The sequence below is a fragment of the Cupressus sempervirens genome, chromosome 5 (genome assembly GCF_028749045.1).
Source record: "Cupressus sempervirens isolate cs-2001-9-10 chromosome 5, ASM2874904v1, whole genome shotgun sequence".
NCBI classification, from domain to species: domain Eukaryota; kingdom Viridiplantae; phylum Streptophyta; class Pinopsida; order Cupressales; family Cupressaceae; genus Cupressus; species Cupressus sempervirens.
In genome coordinates this window covers 198441445-198463153 of record NC_143122.1, presented here as the reverse complement: position 1 = coordinate 198463153, position 21709 = coordinate 198441445, and the positions used below count along the sequence as shown (strand labels likewise).

The 21709-nt window shown below is 36.1% G+C and overlaps 1 protein-coding gene across 1 annotated transcript in view; it reads right to left on the bottom strand.

Annotated features, from left to right (window-relative positions):
- The window catches only part of CSTF64 (cleavage stimulating factor 64), a 126884-nt gene that overhangs the window by 87243 nt on the left and 17932 nt on the right, over positions 1 to 21709 (bottom strand). The window lies entirely within an intron of this gene.

The window sequence follows — 21709 nt, the reverse complement described above, 5'->3', positions numbered from 1 at the left end:
TGAGCCAAAACATTCTGTACAACAAAAAAACATGAAAGACAAACAGCTAAAATATTTTCTAGTAGAAAATTGCAAATATAATTATAAATTCTCTGGTTAAAACCAATTTCATCATAGCTACTTTTGCAAAGGAAGTTGAATTGATGGGAAACACCAAACATTACTTTTTAGGATACAACCTGTACTCTAAATCTTTACACAGTTTTGATGGTAAATGAAAACTTTACTGAACCGGCTTTAAGTTATGACCTCCACAATTACACGAGTGTATTCTCTAAGATACCGAATCCCTCTGGAAAGCTCCAGATCCTGATTCCAAAGCAATCCAGATGTGGATCCTTCATAAATCCCTCTTGGATCCAGAGAGGTTAGGAAATGGAATCCAGATTCTCTGTGGGTCCTTCACTGAGGGCATGGGAAAAGGAGCTCACCTTAACAATGTTTTTACATTTTTTTCACTTTAAGAACTCATCCGAGATACCTGAATCTGAACCAATATAAGCTATTGATTATCTGATCTCGATGGACTAAATTATGATGGTTCATGCGACCAACTGCTGATCTGTGCTAACTGCTGAAACCTTTGGCACTACTGATAATAAAAGGATTTGTATCAAGCCTTTGGAAACATAACCACTAATGTCTAGATTTGGTGAGCATCTAAACAAAGAGAAGCTGCTGGAACCAATCAAATAGACAAAGGAAATTCATGAGTGTATCTTTGCAGAAATGAATGAGGACAACTTACAGGTGTTGATGACATGGTGACCAGAAAAAGAAGGTACCAATGGTGAGACTTGTGAGATGTTTGCAGTTGCACCAAAATTGGTATCCCTGTGAGACTTTGTCTTTAACTTCTTATTATTATCATTATATGTTTGAACTTTGAATTTCTTAACTAAAGATGAATGAGCATTGACATGCTTCATGTATGGAATCTACGTGTATGCATACATATACATATACATATATTATATTTTTTGAAAATGTCTATACATTACCTGCGGAATCAGGATCCAGACCAAAAAAATTTTGCCAAATCCCAAATCCGAACCAGAATCAGGATTGACTACTTAGCATATTCTCTAGAAATGACTCTAAGTCTTCTCATTTAAGTTGTCAGAGAGCATATATGTATTATTGACAAAGAAATTCATATTTAAAGTCTTTGTAACTTATGGAATTATTCATGAAATCAAATTTTTTTTACTTCCATCAGTTGGTCCTTATGAAGAAAAAAAGTTTTCATTATAGTAAATGAGTTTCCATTCATATCCCAATCCACACGTACTGTCAAAAAAGCTTTATGATTTTTGGCATATTAAAATTCATTCTTTTTCTATGTTTTGCAATATGAATATTAGGCAAGTAGAAGTCAGTAACCCTCTTTAGAAACACACTATAATTGTACACTTGGTACAAGGCATCTTCAACAGTTTCTTCCAGTTTGAAATGAATTAAAGTCCATGAAGAATCAAAGTTAAGTTTGAAACTGTTATTGAAGAAGAAATTTGGCATATACAGGGCAACTACTGCCATGATGATTTAAAAATTTATACTATCCCTTGAATCCGTGTAATCAATTCTCTTTTAGTGCTGAGCATTATCTTATGATCATTCCATTATCATTCCATAGCTAAGACATTTGAGTACTTCTCTCCCCCTTGTGTGTGTTTCCAGCAAGTACAAGGAAGGAAGTTGCTAACATGATTCATGAACCATTGTATGTTTGCTTTTTTAATGCCCTCTTTCATTTGGAATCCGCAGATGTAGCCACATACTCTCTTTCTGTTGGAAAATATATTGTTAATGTTCACATAGGCTGCATAAAATAAAATTGTGTTATGATAGAATGAAAGTGAGTAATGGAAACAACTCATGTAGCTATTCTAGGTGTCAAAAGAATTAGTTTGTTACGATATAATGAATTGTTCAAAGTTCAAACAACTCATTATATTTTGATAATTGGTTTCCGCTAATGCAGGATCTACAAAATTCTATAAATATGTGAAGTATATTGAATAAAATATGAAGCGCGTACTATATTGTTAATCATTAAGCTTTTCTGGCGCTGCAATAATTTTGACATGGTATAAGAGCCAGCACCATAATAGGGATCACAGAATTCTTACAGATTTTATCAAACTGAGTTATTTTTCATTGTAATGTGCAAATTCTTCAAGTTCCCTCTACAAAAATCCCTGAAATAATGCTCAGTGTCTCGGGTTGTCATTATAGGCTAAGGCACTTGGATCGGGATTGAAATGCCAATGATGGCATAGTCTCCAGCAGCCTCAGCTCACAAATGTGAAACACACACCAGCCTACATTTCCTAGCTGATTCTCCTCCCTGAAAACAATTTGTGGGTTCTTCAAATTCGTGATAGGAGAAAAACGGATGCTTTGCTTCTAAACTGTGACCTCTGACCAGCCTGAACTAAGAAGATACGGCATGGATGTGGATAGAATTCTTGATCTCTACACTTCTGTGGAGACCTGTGTGGAGCCTCTGGTATTTTGTCCATGGAGGGTGGCGCATTGTAATTGTCACTCTTGCAGGTCTACATTGCTATCTATAGGAGATGAATGATTGCTTGTGAAGGTAGCCAAATGCACTAATTTTTCGCAACTGAAGTTACAGTATTTGATCGTATCTCCAGTATCATTTCTTTTTGCAGACTCCAATTCAAAGGAAGATCGCTGCTCTTTTCTTATTATCATCTTATTCTATAGATTTTAATGTGCATTATATAGAACTCGGTGCTGCAAGCCTTAATGACCATTTGCAGACTTCTCCAGTGCCTCAGTGACATTGTCTGGAACACTAGTCCAAGGTCTGTAGCGACACAGCTTAAGCACGAGCACATGTAATATCAAGGACACCCAACACTATGGAAAAATACACAAGCTCTCACATTGCCGCTTCACACAAGGTCCATTTTATAAATTGCTAATTGTCATGTCATTAAGAGGTGACTGTGTTGTGTCTAACTAATAAAGATATCTTACATAAATCTATCTAAAGAAATGCCGAGAAATATCTATTATAAAATGATTAAAATTAAATTTACTAGACATATAAATTTAAAATATTTATATTTCCATTTGTTTTTTTGCAGTGACTTGAGTTTTTTATTTTAATTTCTGAAAATTTTGATTATTTGTATTTCCGAAGCTTATAATTTTAGCAAAAATGTTATGTGGTGTTTATTAAATTATTTTTAAAAGTATATTTTGTTTATAATAAATATTAAAATTTTGACATGTAAATGGTTCTCAAATTTAACCTAAAAAGGTAAATGTTAACATTAACACACTCACACCATCTCACTCCACCCTTTCTGCCATTGTAGAATGCCTCTCGACATTAATAATTGTTGATAAATGAGGATCATTGCAGATGTGTGTGTGTGTGTGTGTGTGTGTAATATCACAGGTTTATCCTACTAAAGCTACCAAACATCAACTCTCCCTCTTAGCTAGAAAGGATAAACACAACATATATTACACCATTGGTAATCTTAGGAATGACACATAAAGGAAATCTTTGATCAGAAGATTTCCACTATTTTGATATCATGAGTATTGGTCTTCCGGGATATTGACACAAGATATTCACCAAGTACTCAAAAGGTTTGATATCACATCTGATATCGTGAGTATTGGTCTCCCAGAATATCAACACATGATATTCGCCAGGTTTGATATCACATCTGATATTATGAGTATTGGTCTCCCAAAATATCAACACATGACATTCACCAAATACTTTTTCGGTAATGGCCTTCTAGAATGTTGAGATGCAAGATATTCACCAAGTATTGTGAGTAATGGCCCTCCAGAACATCAATTTGCATAAACTTCACCATGTACTCAAAAAATATTTATAAAGCATGTGCACAGGTATTCTCATAATGCTTGCCATATAAACATCCACCATGCAAAGTATAATCTATCATGATTTGCATAGACATCATAAGATATCCATCATAATAGAAAATTAAGTTATTGTAAGATTGTCACCAATAACTTCTGCAAATATAAGTGATAACCATTTGGAATTCGTCACTTCCTCATGATGTACACAATGGATAGGCCCATCAAAGTCATACAATCACACACAAGGACTTTTGAACTCCCTTTGAAAATCAATCATCTGAGCTCCTCAACCAAAGTTGTCTTTGATGAAGTGTCATACTCCATCTAAATTTGATATGATCAAGATCTTCAAAGGTCAAGTTAAACATATCGTCTAAGGGTTTCCTCAGACAAATGTGTCAGACTCCCTCTGAACATCAATCTTCTGAGCTCCTTCACCTTTGAAAAGTGTCAGAATCCCTTTGAGTCTGAAATCAATCTCCCTTTTCCTACAATAACATTCTCGAAGAAGATCAAGGGAAATAGATCTTATACTACATATTGAAATAAAAGAATAAGAGAGGGACTAATATAATACTCAATTTAGTCATTTATATAAAGATGACCCCAAATCTTACACTAGCACAAAGCCATTTATATAAGGTCGGGTACAATACCTAATCTATAAGAATTTTATGCTATTACTTCATATATTAAAATTCAATGATCATGATTGGATTTCTTTTCCTCTATAGTCCTAATGGAAATATTAGAAAATTCACAAAATCACTAACAATTTATATTCTTAAATAAAGATAAACATTATCATAATTCTACTTACCTTTATTCACCGTACCAAGATCAAAGCGGCGATGACTTATGTTAACTCCTCCCTTTTACAACGTAATACTGCATTGGGTAATCCATGTCATCTCCATATTAGTCCCCTTTCTTATATATTTCTCACTTCTCCTCTGATCAATGTTGTCTGTCGATATGGATGAATTTGGTCATGTTTTGCTCGTGATGGCACATAGGATTGTACCTTTACTTTTATGCCTTCCATATAAAAACGTTTGGAGGCACTAAGTATTTACACCATCAACCAATACGATGTCCATCCTTACATCTATTTTGATTATTATTCCAGAGCAAGAGGTGGTGAGATTTTAATTCCTCCCACCACGTCGAGTGGTTTTAGGCGGTGCTTATTTACTACACGTGACCACATTGTTATTAATTTCGTGGCTCATTTGCATATTTATGTGTTAAGGCAAAACAAGCATGGATGATTTTGGTAGAGACTATTGGTGACGGTTGTGGAAATACACTTGCCGACTGCATTTAGTGAAAGTTTTCAATATATTTTGGTATCATGAGTGAAACACCCTTATGTTCAGCTTTGTACATCAGACCAACTACAATTTCAAATTCCATGTTCATTTGGCATGTCTTTTCTGTATACATACTACAGATTGTGTCTTCAAAACAGCCGCCAAAGTTGTGAGCAGCTAACTCCCCTTGGTCAATATCCAATGGATTGTCTTGCAGTCTCCCATGGTTGTCATTCTGCTCAAACTTTCTCTCTGTCATGTGTGGATGGACTTTATTATTATGTGGATTGTGCATTGAATTACCAATCACGCAGGCAGAGGAAAAACGAACTACCTGTTGGTGCATGGAGTCCATCTCACACACACACAAATCCACCCTGCATGGGTTGTTTGTAAGGAGGAATGAGTGTGCATATGCTCGCACATTGTTGTGTACAATGTCAACAGGGGAACATATCATATCCTCCCACATATAACCACAATTTGGAGCAAATCAGTGTGGTGTCCTTGTGAATAATATTTCTTTGTCCAGAACACGTGCAAGAAATGGTATTTGGCTACCCTGTGTGCTGGCATGAACCAATATTTTCTCTGTTCATTGTCCTCTTAACTCTAATACAATTACTACACCTTATGCTGCTTATTATTAAGTGCATCATTAATACTTCATCGATGCCATGTAAAGGACCTATTGTTATCCGCTGCTTCATATGGTGTTTGATCTCTCTCTTCACTGCTAAGTACTCCCTTATTTGTCGTATTCAGCTATGGTCGACAAATTGCATAATAGTTATTACATGGAGAGTCTGTTCTCCTTTAATAAATACTCCGCCTCACATATATCTGCCAATTTGGATCCCTTATTACTAACCACCCTTTTTCAAGTCAGAATTTATTTGCAATGTCGCCTTCTTTATTAGAATGCTCAATATTGTCTACTGGCCCACTAATTGTACTTCCTTATCTTTTTAATGCATTTGCAGCCTGCTCTGATATCATGTTGATAAATGAGGATCGCTGCAAATGTAATTGCACTGCCGTCTTTGGTATGTGTTTTCCAAATGGCAGTGACCTCTTGTATTTGTATGAGTAAACCAAGAGTTGTCATGTCCCTCCTTGGGACATGTCTATTTATTAATATAATTAATATAATAACAATCTTAATGTATATATATCACAGGTTTATCCTACTAAAGCTACCAAACATCAACAATAATATTTTGAAGTTAATGATGGGCCAACTCGTTTAAATTAGTGATATATGACAACTTCAATATTATTAATGATAAGTGCATTATTGATGGAATATGATAACTTTAATATTATTTAGATTCAAGGTGGTCAAATAGTATTTTTTTTTAAATGGAGAAAAATGGTGTATCGATAAAAATATTTTAAGGTTCAGAGTGTCACACCTGGTAGATCATGTTACAGTTGATCCTTATTGAAATGGATCTGTGGGATGTGGTAAGTGGAGCAACAACAAAGCCGACTAAGGCTGATGAAATCGCAAAGTGGACTGCAAAGGATAGAAGGGCAATAGCTTTGATTGGTTTTGGATTGTCAGAGGCATACCAGCTTTAAAAAGACTTCAAAGGAAGTATGTGATGGTTTGAATTCTTTGTTTGGATCCCAAACAATGAGCACAAAAACAAACTTAAAGAAGAAATGGTTTGGGCTAAAAATGGTAAGGTGATAATATTGGTCAACATATCAGTATGTTTTGTTCCTGATTGAATAAACTAGCTAGGATAAATGCTACAGTCAATAATGATGATGCTAAAGCTATTTTGTTAAATAGCATGTCAACTAGTTATAGCAATATTGTATTCACAATAAACAAAGTAAATGCTAATCTAGATGGTACAATATCTACTCTAATTGATCAAGGAGCTAAGAAAAGGCAACCAGTTTTAGAGGAAGCTGCAATCTTTGGTACAAACAAGCATAACCATTCCTTCAAATCTAGTTTTTCTAAATCCAAGGGAAACCGTTTTTTCAAGGATAAGATTTTATGCTATCGTTGCAAGAAGGGGCACATTGCTATGAAGCACACTCAATGTGCCAAGGATCTCCTTGATGGCAAGCTAAATACCAGGAAGGCATTGGCTGCAGATGATGCTGACGAGTGCCTTAATGGGGTGGCTACTGACCACCCTATATGTGAAGAGAGTGAGAAGGCATATGCTCCCTAAATCAAAACAATTAGAGGATGGAGGCATAGGAGGTTGGAGGACATTTGCTTCCTCTCGTCAATCACCAATGATGGGGTCGTACATAAGCTTTGGTGACAGTTTATTTCCTAGTATCAAGCATGATATTATTTGCTTTTTAGAGTTTCCAATTTTGTAAATAAGTGGAATTTCACATTGTGGGGGGGAATAATATACCCAATGTTCTATTTTGTCTAGTATGGGTTTTTCAAATTTGTGATATGTATGTTGATTTCTATATAACATCCCTAACATATAAGCATAGTGGGGAACAAAATCACTAGAGTAAGTCAATTCATGGACCTTGAAAGGGTTTGTGGGAGGATCCAGAAAACCACACGAGGTGGACAGTCGATGAGTTCTTGTTCACATCAAGGTTTGTGGTAAGCCTATTTAAATTCATAAAAGAAGAGAGACTTTCATTTGAATCAAGATCATTTGCCACAAGAGTTGGTTCATTGTAGTTAAGAGTGCTAAGGTGGAGAATGTGGACATCATCAATATTGTAAACAATTGTATAGGAGCAATTGGCTACAGAGATCTTCTAACTATCAAACTTCTTGGATGTATGGTTGGTCGGTGATAAGTTCACTAGAAGTGAAAGTGGTATAGATTCTCGTATATAGTTGATCATTAGCACTATGCAGGCCTAAAAGTATGCATAGGCATATGATTATGTTTACAAGTTGTGTGATGATCTTTCTCTACATGTTCACACCAGGGGGGGTGGGTGTTAGAAAAGGAAAGGTTTTCAGTCCACTATACCAGCCATATGTTTATGGGTCTACATATGGTGACAGCAATATGGGACTACCTCATACTCCTTGTAGGAGGCACCTATCTGTGTTTTATGTACCAAAGCGCACAGTACCTGAATTTTTAACCACACATCACATACCACTGTGACCCAAGGGAATATACCCAAGGGAAGTACCCGAGGGAAAGCACCGACGGAAAATACCTGAAGGAAGCACTAGGGGGAAGTACCCGAGAGAAGCACCTAAGAGAAAGTACCCGAGGGCGAGTACCCAAGAAAAATATTTGAGGGAAGCACCCAAGGGCACCTAAGGTCGTCAATCAACTGCACTAGGCACCCTTTGATTCACAAAGGTAATGTTCCACTCTAATCATAGATTATTACTCCATCATAAAATTATTATAGATACAAGAATGAATCGTCAACATAGAGTATACACCAACAAAATTGAATAGCCAAGAGCTAGATATTTTTAATCATATTTCCACACAGTAGAGATAGATCTAACAATGAAGTACAAAATGAAATATTTGAAGTGATATCTCCAACGGTAGACTAGGGTGAGGAGTTATTCCCAACGAAACAGTAAATACAGAATAGGGGGGATGTTGCACCTCCAAAATGGCATGTGAACTACCTTCAACTTTCGAAAATACAAGAAGAGTAAAATAATTTCATGATGATTTACAATGCCCATCCATTTCATTATAAAGGCAACCAAGAAGCATCTAGAGATTTACAAGAAGCCAACATTATTTTATTAAATTTATTATTTTATTGATTTGGTCCCCCCCTTTTTATTTAATAAGTAAATTAATTAATTAAATAAGTCCTTATAATATTTAAATTTTTGGACCACTAAATTAATTTACCTAATTAAGACACTTATGAAGATTGGGACATTACAAATCCTCACCACCCTGTTGTCTTGCATTTTGTCACCACAAAATGTTGATAATAGCATGAAACTTTTCCAAGCTAGTTTCACGTTTCTCTAAGCTTGAATTTGATATTCAATTGTTTAATGTTGATCGACTGATCCATTTCAATTTGAATATCAAATTGTTTTACTGAAGGCCTTCGTCAATTTGTTTTTGTTTTGCTTTCTATCGAGCCTTTGCTTGATTTTTGAAGCCTTCACAATCCGTTCTTTTTTTTTGCGTTTGCGTTTGCTTGTTTTTGGTCCTTCGGATTTGCTCATGTCATGCCTTTCGCTTTCCCCTTCGTTTCGGTCTAACCTAGGGTTCAATCGGAGTTGTCAGTCAAAAAATATGGTCATTTTAGTGCCTCAAAAGTGGACATTTTAGGTGCAACAGCACGAATTAAAAAAATGATGTTATATTTTCATTTTGACATTCACTTTTTCAAAAATATAACATTTACTCACTTTTTGTTATGTTTTGAAGTTACTTTTCATTTAAATTTATAACTTAAAATGACTATAGTGCACTTTATGTTATAATTTTAAGTTGAGTTACTTTTTAATTTTTCACTTAAAATGACTATAGAACTATATAGTTACTTTTTAAATTTTTTATTTTTAAATCAAATACTTATATAAATGTCACCTTAACTTAATGTTTATGAATTATATTGATTAATATAATGCATAAATGTTATTTTTGACCCATATTGTTGACATTTTTATAAAAATAAGTGAAATACATAACTTAAAATCCTCAAAGTGGACATTTTATGTGCATATGCATGTAAAAAACTATGAAAAGTGGAAACTTTTCATGCTATTGCACATAAAAACTCACTCTGAGGGCATTTTTCATGCCATTACATCAAAAACTTGTTGAAGTGGACCTTTTTTATGCAATGACATGAGAAGTTGAGTTTTTATGCTTGTGCATCAAAAAGGTGAGACATGTTTATAAAATATGTAAGTGACTCCAAAAAGTGAGATTTTAGAGTCTTACACATTTTAAAATATGCAATGAGTCTCAAAAAGTGAGATTATGTCTCAAGACATATTTTAAAACATGCAATGGACTCTAAAAGGTCCAATTTTGCCTTCCAACATGTTTTAAAATATGTAATGAACATAAAAATGTCTTATTGTGTGAAGAAAACATGTTCTTGCTCCAAAAACCTCCAATTTTGATCATAACTTTTGATTTTCTCCATGGATTTGGATGAAATCACTTGCATTCAAAATGATTTGGAGTGGTGATCATTTTGCCCTCATCAAAAATCAGTTTATTGCACCCAAAAGCTTGTATAAAACTTCCAATTTAGGGCACGAATTTGCATAAAACTCCATAAATCTGCAAAGTTTGATCACGTTTTTGTATGGAATCAAATCGTTTTGGCCCTATTTGCTGATTACATTGCTTGAAGATCATCATTTTGGTGTTAAAGCATCAAATCGTTTTACTTGGAAGATCACGTTTTTTGCTTGTTTTCGCAAAAACGTCTCAAGAACATGCAATCTTTAAAAAGTTGGAAGTTGGAGAAGATTTAGGGCACGTTTTGGCATCTTGCAAACTAATCTCCTTGTTTGCTGCCCTTCATCATTCGAATTTACAAGATTTGAAAAGTTCTCACCATTTTTGAAGAAGATTTCAAACAAAGAGCATATTTTCCTTCATTTTTTGCACGTATTCTTCATGTAAGTGGACCTCTTCTTTCTTACAAATTAATTCATGCTTATCTTTGCTGATTTTATGCATGAAATCGTTGAATGGTTGCCATTTGTAAAAATCTTTGTCTTAGAATGTGCATTTTTCCTTTAAAAATGAATTTCTCCTTCATTTTGATGTTTTTGGTTCTTCCCCAAGTTCCAAATTCGAATTTCATCTTTGAAGTGCATTGCATCTTGGCATGTTTTGAGTTGTTTTCAAAGGTATGTTTTTTCTTTTGTTTTGGTTTTGTGTGCTTGTTTGCCGATTTTTCTCCATTTGGAGAACTTGCAAGTTTTTGGGAAAAAACTTGTTTTCCCTTCATTACATGCGAAAGCATTATTATTTTTCACATTCCGTTTCCATGTCATTACATCTCACATTTCGTCCGACAAATGCGATTACATGTTTTTCACCTCATTCGCCATCTGCACACACGTGATCCCATTTTCCGTTTCCATTTTCATCCATCTCATTTTTCGCTTCCATTCGCATGACACGATTACACAAAATGACTTATGTGTAATTGCATTCAAAAGGTCTGATTTTGATCAAAAGTCATATTTTGAAAAGACAAAAAAAAAAATGTCATTTTCACTTTCCGTGTACTTTGACTTCTTCCTCCAAAAGTGACTATATAATTCATTATCTCACCTCCATTGCTTCATTTCCATCTTCATATACGCATTCGCACTTACATGAATAAGTACATGTTTCCATACATGTTTCCACCTCATATTATATTTTACATGTTACCCTTCATTCGCATCTACATATACACGTAAAGTGTACCTTTCATTCGCACTTACACCTCATTTCACTTTCCATTTTCCGTTACATATTGCATTTACATGTATGCATGTTTCATTCAATAATGCCTTGAAAACTTTAAGTCACTTTTGAAATCAGCGACTTTCACTTTGCACGCATTTCCATGTGTTTCACCTTTGCACATTTTCATTCCATTTCATTTCATTTTCCATATCCACACTTTCATTTCATTTCATTCCGCATTTCATTGTTTTACCATACTGGGTAAAGAAATCAACGCACAGACAATAGATATGAATAGCAGAACTCCTTATATTATTCGCATATGCCAAACATTACATTATGCTCGATGATATATGATGATTACAATGCTTCCCAAAGGGAGTATAAATACTTTCCGAAGAACCTTTCCGAAAGGGTCTGTCGGCTACATGACAATTACCAAAGGGCCCATCTGCTACATAACAAGAACTTCCCGAAGGGACCTGTCGGCTACATAACAAGAACCTTTCCGAAGGGACCCGTCGGCTACTACACAGTTTCTACCAACGACATCTGTTTATCCCTTTCACTTTTCATTCCATTGCATATGCATATGCTTTTTATTTGAAAGTCATTCCTTTTTGAATCTTCACTGCTGCTCTGGAATTCACTTGCATGGAGATTCCTTCTAATGATGTATTTGTGTTTGGGGATTTTTGTGTTGCAGTATGAGCACAAGAAATGTCTTCACCTTCCAAATCCAAAGGTAAGATGAAATACCAATCTGACAAAGAATTGGCTCATGCAGTTCCTTCTTCAATTACATCTGTTCTTGATAACGTGCTAGACACCAAGATTGGTCACGTAGATGTAGCTAATTTTCTACAAAGGATTGAAGCTCCAACTACACATGAGATGAAACATATTAAAAGAAGCAACATCCATTTGGTTTCTACATTTCCCATGGTGGCCATAGAACCTAATTTTGTTTATGGATGTGCTTGGCACTTCACTCCAAAGACAAGGAATATTAAAGACGCTAACGGCAAGGTTATCATTAGCCTTGATCCTGAAGTGATTGAACAAATCTTCAAAGTTCCTCGAAAATCAGAATGTGTTGATTTGACCAAAGAATCGTCATTAGCTTGCTGGAATGAACAAAAAAGCAATTACCAGAACTATGTCAACCTTTACTGGTTAGACAACAAAAGAAGCAATTTTTCCAGGTGGCCAAAGACTCTTCATCGGTCCAATTTTAAACAAGAATACAAGGATCTCATCATCCTTCTCAGCAGGATCTGTGGTCTTAAGGATTCTTCCGATTTTGAGCCATGGATGTATAAATTTATGTTTCAAATCATAGAGAACAAAGAACACATCTTTTGGGGAGAGCTTATCAATACTGCGCTCTATCAGCAGATATGTAATGTAGGAACATCAGTACTTTTTTACATGAATTCATATCTAGTTCACATTGCTGCTGCTATGGGATCTTTTTCGGGTCTTTCCACCAAAGGTGATTGTCTTCAAGTACCTATTTGGAAACACTATGACCAAATCACTTTGGCTAACAGTAAATACCATTACAGAAGAGTCCAAGATGCCTTCTTTGGACATTACAGGTGTCTGTTCGACAAACAGTTGTGTATCAAAAGAGTATCTGATGCAGCATGGGAAAAGGTAAACCAGTACAGCTGCATTTTTCTTCAATTTCCCACTTTCACATATTTGAGAGTTGGATATTTCAAAGAAGAGCCGTATACCTTACCTAGGTATGCTACAGATCGAATCATTCTAATGGAGTTAGCCAGACAACTCATGGACGTGCAAAATGATCAACATCAATCACATAGGCCCAAATTTGGCATCACCTCAGCTTGACCTTTAACTATTGGCAATTATTCAATTGTTTCTATGCCTCAAGCGAAGAATATGGAAGCAAAGTTGCAACTGATTACATTGAAGAGGTTCAAGGCTAGATTTGATTTTGATTATTGAGAGATGAACTCTAAGATAAAGAGGGCCTATACTCATGTTCATCGCATTGAAGATATTTGGATTGACATGAGAACAAAGCTTAATATTATGAAGTGGATTATTGCAGGTTAACCTTGCAACAAATAATCGATCTTAATATGTTGGAAATCCCTCCAGATTTTCAAGTTGAAGATGATGGTAACATCCTTGATCCGGAATTTCATCAAGACGATTTTGATAAAATGTGCCCTTTTCCTATTCAATGGCAACAAAAAGAAGGTACATCTATTATGGGCAAGTTTCAATCCATCTTAGCAAACACTAACAAGTGGTTGAAAAGTAAAGGCCTAAAAAGAGTAAATCCTAAGATAAGTCTAGATTGTGGAAGTTTTGGTCCTCCTAGCAGGAAGTCACAACTAGAAATTACAAGGAAAGATGGTGCTTCATCTTCAAATATCAAGAGTACTATCAAATTCAAATTAAAGGGCGGAAAATGAACTAAATCATCTCAAGTTCCTGAACCAATTCAAGAATCAATGACAAAATCAGAAGAAGAATTGGAAACAGAATCCGAGAAAGAAGATTCAGATGAAGAAGGAGAAATTAGAATCACATCTCCTCCCAAGCCTGCACGAGCTTGCACATCTTCTCCACATGAAGAGCCCTTTTTGTATGAGGTTGATGATGATGTAGATTCATTTTCTATTGTTTTCACTCACTCCATTCCAGTCTCGGAAGTTAACACCATGACTCTTCCGATTTCATCTGCTACTCCTCGTGTTCCTGCACATGATCAATTTGAACACTCAGCAAATGTGTTTGAAGATTTTCCAACTCTTACTAGTGGTCAAGTTTCTCAACTTGATACATCTTTGACAGGATTTGAACTTTTCATGACAGAATCTTCACAACATGTTCTTATGCCTACAGCAGTGCAAACTGAATCCTGTTCAGTCACTACAGATATACAATCTGGATCAATGCCAATGGTCTCCATTGTGCTTGCTTCTACAAATGAAAGTTTCAACCTACCTACATAGTTGAGTAGAATAACAACAAAGAGAAGGAAGGTGGTTGTTCCTCCTGACAATCTTCCTATGAAGAAGACTAAATCCAAATCTCTAAAAGACAAGATTGTTTCTAAAATTTTGGTTGATTCTGACAAAACCAAGTATGTTGAGGTTGTTGAGCCCTTAGTAGATAAACCCGTTGAAGAGCTTACTAGCTCTGATTATAAATTTACTAAGATTGAAGTTGGAAAGCAATCTCGTTTGAGTTCTTTACAAGATGCTCGTGATGCATTGGCAAATGTATCAAAAAGCAATCATGAGCTTTGGGAAAAGAAGAATCAGTTGAAACAGGAAGTAGCTCGTTTGAATGAGGTCATCTAGAAGCAATCTTCTCAAAATGTTGTTGTTGCATCACAAACATCTAAAGAGAGAAGGTTGATTGAAGCTGCTAAGTTTTGGATATAGGAAATCATTGCTGAAGGAGTTCAAGCCATCACAGAAACACTTGCAGTTCTAAGGCGCGTTAAAGAGATGAACAAAATAGAACTAAGCTTAATTTCTTCTTTGACTCAAGAGGCAGATAACTTAAATAAAATCCTTGAGGATTGGGATGAAATGATTAAATTTAATCTAGATGCTATGGTCTCATGTGACGTTCTTCCATCATGTGAAATGTTTTTCAGATTTCAAGGATTCATTGGTTACAAGGAAGAGACCTTAGGAAAGTTGATCACAAAATTGCAAGTGGCTCTTGAAGATTGTCAAGTAGTTGAAACAAGCCTTACTTGTGATTTGGAGCAATTGGGATGCCGTGTTACTGACAATCTTGGTAATCTTTTGGCAACAGAGAGAGTGAATTTAGAATATACAATCAGGATCAATGCTGATGTAGATTCCGAAGATTTTAGTTCGCACACAATGAACAAGTTGGTTTTGTACAAATCCTTGACAAAACACTTGTTAGATAATACAACAATAAATTCCAAAGTTATTCAATCAGCATATGAGAATGCAGTGAGAGTCGAAGCCATATCAAAGACCATGGAGATTGCTGATCTTCCCACAGTGCATGACATCATTGTAAAATTCAAGGCATTAAGAAGCAATCTCTAAGATTGTTGTATAATTTCTATTTCATAGTTGTTTAGAAATGGATTACATGAAAAAGTGTAATTGCATGTAATGCAAATTGCATGTATGCAAAATATGTAATGCGAGTTGCATGTAACCCTTTAGTTTCTGTAGTTAGACTTGGTCAAAGTTGGTTGAGTTGCTCCAACTTTTCCTCCCCCTTTTTCTCAACTTCTTTGCCTATATAAAGAAGTGCCCCCCTGATTGTAAAATCATCATTATCTTTATGCAAGAGAGCTCTGAAGAAATTGTGTCAGCAGAACTTTGTTTGTGTTAGCATTATTTTGTGAGAAAGTGAATACAAAGGAGCATTTGAGACTTAACTTTGATTAAGCGAAATGGTTGCTTGTATGAATTGTAAGCTTTGTCGATAATTCATTCAAGTTATCTTTGATTCGTACTATCTTTTGTTATTGATATTGTATCTTGTAATTGATAGAAAAGAGTTGAGAAACAATTGAAGCCCGAGCTTTGACCAGGAGTAATTGTGAAAATCCATAGCTAGAATCTTTGTCTGTAGCTTGTATTTTCATCTTGATTTGCAAAATAGTTAGATTGTTCTTACTTTTAGGAGTCTTTGTGCCCTAATTGTAAAGATTTTACCATATAGAAGTACAACAGGACTTAGAGCCAAACTGGTACGTTTTGGCTAACCTTCAAGTTAGTTAAAATTTATCAGTATCACTGTTGAAAGATCCTTGATGGATCTCTTCTGCTAATCTGCTGTAAATTTATATTCTTAAATTTGTTTTCTCTGTTTATTAAAATTTTCTTGCAGAGCTAGATAGAAGTTGCAGAAGGGTTTTTTGTATTTTTTATGATTTTCAATAAGTAATAACAGAAGTACGATAACATGAACCAGTTCTGAAAATGTATTCCAAATATATTTAAAACAAAGTTGCTTCAAGCAAATTTTCTTGAATATACGCCTAATAAGTAATCGGATGAAGATTAATAATCATATCCAAATGAATACAACCAAAGACAAAGCCAACCTGAAGGCGTGAATGAGAAATATGAGCCGAGAAAGAAGTTATGGCCAGATTCCAGCTCTTCAAGTGTTGCACGTGGGAAAGAATATGGCTGTCAGGCGTGGCCGTACAGCTGCAAAGTGCCCACACGTGGATAAAATGTCCAAACCCCAGCTAAAACTTTGACTCAATACTGCGTTCCCCTGAAGAAACATTGCACAATCTCCAAGACACCTCTGACTACAACAAATCCAAACCACTGTTTTGGGGGCTACGTCCCAAACAAGCAAAGCAAGTGGGGTTGGCATCCCAAGTGCTGAAAGCTCAATCAGAGTCCAAATCGCAAATCCAAGATGTAATATGTCAATAATACCTTCGAACTTTGTCTTCATCTCCTTATAATCCACCAAACTTAGCCCAAAACCCTAAAAGTGTCTCCATGTGGCGTTGGGTTATGAAATAATATATTTCTCATTTTTAAAGTGGTCAAGTATCCAGAAAATAACCTTTCTGCATGTGGGAAAGAATATGGCTACTAGGCACGACCGTACAGCTGCAAAGTGTCCACACGTGGATAAAATGTCCAAACCCCAACTAAAACTCCGACTCAATACTGCGTTCCCCTGAAGAAACAATGCACAATCTCCAAGACGCCTCTAACTGCAACAAATCCAAACCACTGTTTTGGGGGCTACTTCCCAAACAAGCAAAGCAAGTGGGGTTGGCGTCCCAAGTGCTGAAAGCTCAATCAGAGCCCAAATCACAAATCCAAGATGTAATATGTCAATAATACCTTCAAACTTTGTCTTCATCTCCTTATAACCCACCAAACTTAGCTCAAAAAGCTAAAAGTGTCTCCATGTGGCATTGGGTTATGAAATAATATATTTCTCATTTTTAAAGTGGCCAAGTATCCAGAAAATGACCTTTTTCCCAATAGAAAGAAATCCGTTCACCAAAATGCTCTGAGTCAAAAGAGAAATATTTTAAAAAGTTCAAGACCTTTCCAATGAGCTATTACACCAAGGGATAAGCAATCCAGATGAGGCCAAAAACCCCTTATTACTCCAAAATGGCTATAACTTAACCTTATTTAATTATTAAACGCTAACTTAGGAAATATTAAAAATATAACCCAAATAGCCACAAAATGCCCAACTGACATCACAAACCATAAAATCATCCTATCACCTATCTATGACTGAAGTCGAAAATCAAGGATTCACTGGCAGTCTCATCCCTCAAATCGAGGGATGCTCCTAAAATTTAGGAAACAAGCCCTATCCCTCTGAAACTGAACTCGAAGAGTAATCTCATGGAGACCCAACCCTGGGCAAGATCATACCTCCTAAAAAGTAGGAACTGCCTCCTAAAAACAAGGAACGACTCCCAACTAATCAATAACTGCTAGAACATCAAATCCCCAACACTAAATAACCATACTGGGTCTCTATCCAACCCTGTCAGCCTACAAGACCCCATAATAAGCTGACTCGCATGGCTCTACTAGACTGAGCTAAAAGAGGGGACATGATAGTCCTCCCCTCTCGGAGATGCTTGCCCACAAGCAATGAACAAACTCCTGTTGCGCCACTCTAATATACACTCCTAGGTGTGTGAAATGAAGCAACACATCAAGGATCGCCCAATCAAATGCACTGCATAGGATAATACCAGGATCCCACACTGGATGAGAGTGTTCCCACAACCAAGGTGGTAACATACTGGAATCCCTGTAAGACAAGACGTCAAACAAAACAACACCCGAATTCCAACACCATCTAAACCAGCACCCATCCATCAGGTATAAACAGGGATAACTAGAAACCTCTATCATGCCATATCTCTCCGCAACCACTGTGATATCACCACGAGAGTAATAATCGTCCAAAGCATCATGTCTACTAATACCCACATCATCCTGTAACCATGATCCCAGATGAAGTCTCTGTGATATAGATGTGATAGCCCATGTTGGAAACTGCTTGACATAATGCTAGATCGTTTGCTAGTCCCACCAACCAATCCTCCCAAACTGCTAAGTTAGGTGCCTACAGTCAATAACTGTATCCTCTGAAGATGGGGGCATACTATCACAACACGGATAGTAAAAGTCTTGCTTCAATATCCCCATAGCCCTATGAAGAGCATGGAAATCTACCATGGAAAATTCTCTCCTATCCTCCTCATCAGTCGTAAGAGCACTCCAACTGAGTGTAGATAACATCTGTCAAGTGACATCGAAGTGCTCAACCACTATGTCTACCCTCCTGTCATCAACCCTGAGTTGTCTAATCAAGCAATGAGGAGTTTGAAAATGATAGTTCTCAGGCATGTGTACTACCTCTGAATCTGCGCTATGGTAGAATACTGTGTCGAAGTCATGTACATCGCTGTAAGGAGTATCCAGTATGCATTCACTAATGTATGTATCCTCATTTATAGTACTGCAACTTTGTACCTTTGAGACCACCTCCTCTGTCAATGATGAAACTGCTGTCACCACACTATGCTCACTCTCATCAGCTCCCCATGTGTCTGCACATACAACCGAATCACGATCTTGGGATTCAATGTCACTATGAGTACACACTACTCTGATTTCTAAGGTATGGTCTAAGAAATCAGACTCATCATGACATGAAGTCTCATCACCCAATGCCTTTGAAATGCCTATTTTCGGATTACTCTCTTGTGCAAACTCACCAAAATAATCCTGACCCTCTGTATTACTTGTTCAATTCTTAAGTTGAATACCATCATCAACATCATTACCTCCATTTGAAATAAATGTTACCTCATGATTTTAACTGTTGTCGCAAATTTCAGAATAGGCCTCACACCTTGGTGTCACATTTCCAACATCTCTAATCGTTTGTCCCCTGATTGTAATCTCTTCCAATTAGTGACCAATGGCTTCTTTATTATCATTTAATATTTATTTCTGTTTTTGCTGCTGAAAAGAGCTTGTAGATACCCGATTATCATCTGCTTCAAGTACACCCATAAATTCTGTAAAGAAAAGGAGGTTGCGTATCTCCTTTGGAAGAGAACAATACTAATGGTAGCTGCTCATAACTGCAACATTGAATGTCTTGGCAAGAGGCATCTTACTTGTGCTTGTGAACGAAGATGAAACCTTAGAGCACCCATTTTTATTTCTAGCCATGGTAGGTTCCTGGTCTATTCCAAACCCTTGCCAAAATGAATTATCAAAACTTTCTGGCCAGCAAAATGAATTATAAAAACTTTTTATCCAATACCCAAATGCCAAAATGAATTATCAAAACTTTTTAGCCAGTACCCAAATGCTGAAATGAATTATCAAAACTTTTTTGCTAGTACCCAGATGTTGAAATGAATTATCGAGACTTTTGTTGAAATCTGTTGACAATTTCTCACAAACCCTACAGGCTAGCAGCATGTAAGCTCTGATACCACTGAAAGATTCTTGATGGATCTCTTATGCTAATCTGCTGTAAATTTATATTTTTAAATTTGTTTTCCTTGTTTATTAAAATTTTCTTGCAGAGCTAGATAGAAGTTGCAGAAGGGTTTGATTGTTTTGTATTTTTGATGATTTTCAATAAGTAATAACAGAAGTACAATAACATGAACCAGTTCTGAAAATGTATTCCAAATATATTTAAAACAAAGTCACTTCAAGCAGATTTTCCTGAATATACCCCTAATAAGTAACCGGATGAAGATATATAATCATATCCAGATGAATACAACCAAGGACAAAGCCAACCTGAAGGCGTGAATGAGAACTATGAGCCCAGAAAGAAGTTACGACCAGATTCTAGCTCTTCAAGTGCTGCACGTGGGAAAGAATATGGCTGTCAGGCACGGCCGTATAGCTGCAAAGTGCCCACACATTGATAAAATGTCCAAACCCCAACTAAAACTCCGACTCAATACTGCGTTCCCCTGAAGAAACAATGCACAATCTCCAAGACGCCTCTAACTGCAACAAATCCAAACCACTATTTTGGGGGCTACGTCCCAAACAAGCAAAGCAAGTGGGGTTGGCGTCCCAAGTGCTGAAAGCTCAATCAGAGCCCAAATCGCAAATCCAAGATGTAATATGTCAATAATACCTTCGAACTTTGTCTTCATCTCCTTATAACCCACCAAACTTAGCTCAAAACCCTAAAAGTGTCTCCATGTGGCGTTGGGTTATGAAATAATATATTTCTCATTTTTAAAGTAGTCAAGTATCCAGAAAATGACCTTTTTCCCAATAGAAAGAAATCTGTTCACCAAAATGCTCCGAGTCAAAAGAGAAATATTTAGAAAAGTTCAAGACCTTTCCAATGAGCTATTACACCAAGGGATAAGCAATCCAGCTAAGTAGCCGAATCGAGTACGAATACAGGTACGTGGGTACGAAATGTTGGTACAGCAGAATTTTTTTTAGGTGTTGGGTACAAGTACGGGTACGTCCACGTATATATACAAAAAATCTATATATATATATAATATATGTATGTATGCGACTAGAAAACATACCAATATCAAAAACAAATTAAATTTAAAATTTAAATACCAACACATATGCTAGCAGCTAAACAAAACCATTATAAATTTCAGACTTTGAAACATAAGTACTAATTAGCATAAGTAATTAATCTGAAATTCAGCTTTCGATATCAAAAAAGATCGAGCTAGTGTCATGAAATATAGTTATTGTTTGCAATAGAAATAATACTAGAAATCAGTATCACTGATCAGCTCACTAATCAAAACCATATGGGTCATCATCAATAGAAAGATTGTCATCAACATTGGCATTAGATGATTGAATCCCACTGGTATTTGCACTAAAAATATGCTAGCTACTTAAATCCTCCATTGGTAAAGCTGGTGCATCAATAGGAAGATCAAAGTCAGTCGACTCCGGTTGTACATCCCATAATTTTGTTGCCCCTTCCTTGTACTCATCAGATTTGTGAGTAAGAAGGCGCAAGTTTGAATGCACATAGACTAAATCCTCAGCTTTGCTTGATGCCAACTGATTGCGCTTCACTGAATGGATGAAGGAGTATGTACTCCAATTTCGTTCAGCTGAAGAT